This window comes from Pinus tabuliformis, chromosome X, assembly GCF_031772625.1.
Source record: "Pinus tabuliformis cultivar Carrire ecotype Pingquan chromosome X, CPIR1, whole genome shotgun sequence".
In the NCBI taxonomy this organism is placed as follows: domain Eukaryota; kingdom Viridiplantae; phylum Streptophyta; class Pinopsida; order Pinales; family Pinaceae; genus Pinus; species Pinus tabuliformis.
This window is the reverse complement of record NC_142308.1, coordinates 377,504,103-377,507,775: the sequence shown is the minus strand read 5'-3', so window position 1 is coordinate 377,507,775 and position 3,673 is coordinate 377,504,103. Positions and strand designations below refer to the sequence as shown.

The 3,673-nt window shown below is 36.6% G+C and overlaps 1 pseudogene; it reads right to left on the bottom strand.

Moving 5' to 3' along the window:
- Positions 1–1,418: 1,418 nt before the first annotated feature.
- LOC149140089 (NDR1/HIN1-like protein 6) lies at positions 1,419–2,243 on the bottom strand (annotated as a pseudogene).
- Between the last annotated feature and the right edge of the window lie 1,430 nt (positions 2,244–3,673).

Here is a 3,673-nt window from a genome sequence, read left to right as displayed (position 1 = left end):
ATTAGTATTAAATTGGTTTAATTTGACACATTCACTTTGAATAAAGCAAGGAATAAAGTTGTAGTAGATTAAATGACTTTAACAAAATTCACACGTTGACATTTTTCATGGTAACTGAGACCAATATTTTTTTGTTTGGTTAGAGGAAATAAGGTAAATTAGATTCAACAAAATGATTGAAACAAATGAGAAGTTGAAGACCCACCCCCTAATTAATGCCAAGCAATCTCTTGTTTTGCAACAACTTAAACCGGAATATGGAACTTCAAAATGGGATGTTGGTAATGCCCCTACTGCTATGCACTAGAAGAATTAGTTTGAATCCCATACCCCAACCTATGCACCTTAAAATTTTCATCCCCTAAAATGAAATGAAGAGCTCCAATGTATTACATTGGATTTGTTGCCATCCAAGTGTCCACCTCGGATGGAATTTCAAATCTTTGGCCTAGTAGAAAATATACACCCAAATATTAATCAATAATTTATCGATAAATTTTTTGAATTCTTGATATACTTGGGGCTCAGGAATTATAAGAACTATAAATAAATAAAACAAATTCAACGAAGTTAGCAAACATCACAAGATTATGAAAATTAGTAACTATATATCAATAAAAATTTCTTAATAAAATAGGAAATAAATGTTCACACCATTCTAAAAACTAATGTCTTTTTACTAATTTAATTATATTCATTGAAATGGAAGTTTCATTGTATAATTGTTGCTTTAGGGAAATAAAATTATAAAAAGGTGAAGGTAATAAAATAAAGTCAAATTAAAAATTAACCCAAAAAAATTAATGGAATTGGAATTGAAAATAGAAATATATAAGGCAATAACTTAAAAAGAAAAAAAAATGTAAAAAGGTTTTTTAATAATTTTTTCATTTTGAAAATAGTCATAAAAAGAAACTATAATTCATGAAAGCGGAAAAATAGAAAAGAAAAAAAAAATTAAATAAAAAGCAAATAAAACTAAAAAAATTATTATAATTTAGTTACTTTCAATAATTTTACTACAACCCTCCCATATTCTATTAACAAGTTCTCAATTGAAGTTTCAAGTAATAAAAGAAATAGCAAAACCAACCCATGGGTATGATTTCACCACCATACCCACAAAATACTGACTCATCCGTAAGAGAAACGAAAGAATAATAGAGAGTAAAGAATCCAATTATATTTTGGAAATACTAAAACATGTCTCGATATAAACACAGCCATGCTATTAAAAATAATATGTCTGCCAACTAAAAGTTGGGCATTAATATTTTATATGGAGTCTGAACAAAACAAATTGTATATCAAAAAAATATATCTGCAGCCGTAGCATCTATATGGTCCTATCACAAAAACACTTAACCCCAATCGTGCCCTAACCATGAATTCAATGCATCCTAAGTCGCGCGCAATCCTCACAGCTTCACCCGCACCTTGGAATTCTTAACATTCATTGTGGCCTTGGCATCGAGCTGGTCGACGGTAAGGTCTCATCGCGCACGAACTGTTATCTTCCATAACTTCAATTTCCGAAACTTTATCTTCACAGGAACATCTACCTTCAATTTCAGGGAAATGCTCGCCTGATTTATCTGCGCATTGAGCGTAGACTTCATGGCGTTGGTGAGCTTAGCACTGGTTCCACTGAGTTCCACATCCAACAAAGTGGTGTTCTTGTGGCCCTGGTAGAATACCGGCATGGAGCCTCTGCAAAGCTCCGAGCCTGAATAAGTAACCGCGAGATGGCTATTGTTGAGATAATACATATCGATCCTCATGTTGGGATTCCGGGCCTTTATTTTCACATCGGATTGACAATTTGTACTAAAACGACGGGGTTGAAGGTCAAATTAGTAATATGGATGCTATCGACAGACTATTTGGGGATCTTGGGCTAGAAGACAAAGTATAGAATGCCACAGACGACCGCGACGATCATGACGAGTGATTAAAAAGAAAATGGTGCAGCACAAGCAGCAGCAATAGGAGCACCGATGCTTGGGAGGCGGTGACAAGTATTTGCAATGCTCTCTTCTGGAGATAACTTGGTCCTTTGGAACCTTAACTCTCATCCGCCCATTTGAAGCAGGTGGAACGAGTGCGGGATCGACCCAGCCCTTCTCAGACGAAAGATTGCTAGAATTGGGCGCCAATGGAGCGCTTGGCTTCTTGTTTACATATTCGCCTGCATCCTTCTCAATATTTTCCATCATCAGATAGATTCTCTGGTGATCTGTCATCATGGCACCTGGCCCCGAACTGCGAAAAAAGCGATATGAACTGACTTAGGCTGACCAGATTCGATCATGGGACTCCCCGAAACTTAAAATGGACCGACTTAAGCCGATGAGACTCGATGTTGGGGTTCCCAAAACTTAAAATGAACTAACTTAGACTGACGAGATTCGATCCTGGGGATCCCAGAAACTTAAAGACCTTCACGCAATGATGGGAATGAATTCTAAAGGCACGAAGCATCCACAAAATAGGCGTTAGTCTACGGCAACCAATATTCCAATTTGCATTTTGGAAGGTGAGGGAATGTAGCATAGGTCGCCTGGTGGAAAAAATGAGTAACAAAGCTACTCGCAGTAGTGGAGCGGTTAGTATCGTGTACCAGTTTCGAACCACGCTCATATGCATTGTTCTGTGGATGTGCTTCGGCAACAAGCGAGATGAGGAGAACTTGTTATCTATATAGGGAAACATGTCGGAGGTCTCCCCGATGAACTGACCTCTGGACGAAGTCTTACCAATTCCAGAGTTCTTCTATCGACGATAATGGGCATGGTTTGCATAGAGGTTTGGGTTTTTGAAGAAAATGAAGGCGCGGTTGGTTTTCCAGAGCGATTTCAAATTTGAATTTCATTTGCTCGCGCACAATTTAAAAACTTGAGCATACTATCATGTATGCTCCATGCCATAACCTCCAAACACATGGCGTACCCCATGGTACTGTCAACGCAATTTCTGGGACCCATCATGCACATGGTGGATCATGTGGCATCGACAAAAGTCATGGTGGATGAATGCGAATACATACAGAGACGTCAACACATTTTCGTATTAATCAGAATCTGTTAGCCGGGGAAATGATGCACACGGGTTGACAGCAAAAGCCGATGTCAAGGCCCATCTCCCAAGACTGTCCTTAGAGTCTCTTAATGGGTCTATAGGGGTGGAAATATTGGTTTCCCTCATTGTTATTGTTTGGTTGTCAAAAAGATCTATTATTTCTACGCTATCATTTTCATGAAATTAATAATAAGTAGCATTTCCTTCGTTTTTAGCTAGTGCGAATACATGCATTTCGGTTTTAGATAGTTCAAGATAACATGTAACAATTTTTACTGACTTTGTGAATGAATACGCAATTTATTTTTTCTTTGTAAAAGGGTTAGAAGAAGATTGTTGTTTTCAAAACAAATTTTTAATATTTACAAAAAGTTTATAAGGCCATAAACGAATACAACAATGTTTATGTACAACAAATTTACATGAAAACAATATAACTCAATAGAAAACATTTGAATGAGGATATAAACCATTCAATCAAAATAGATCCCAAATAACTAATAAACGAAAACATATCACAGTTAAAATTAGCAGCGCCAGGGAACTCTTTAACATTTTTGAAGAAAAGAGGACCAACAAAAATTAATCCACTGAT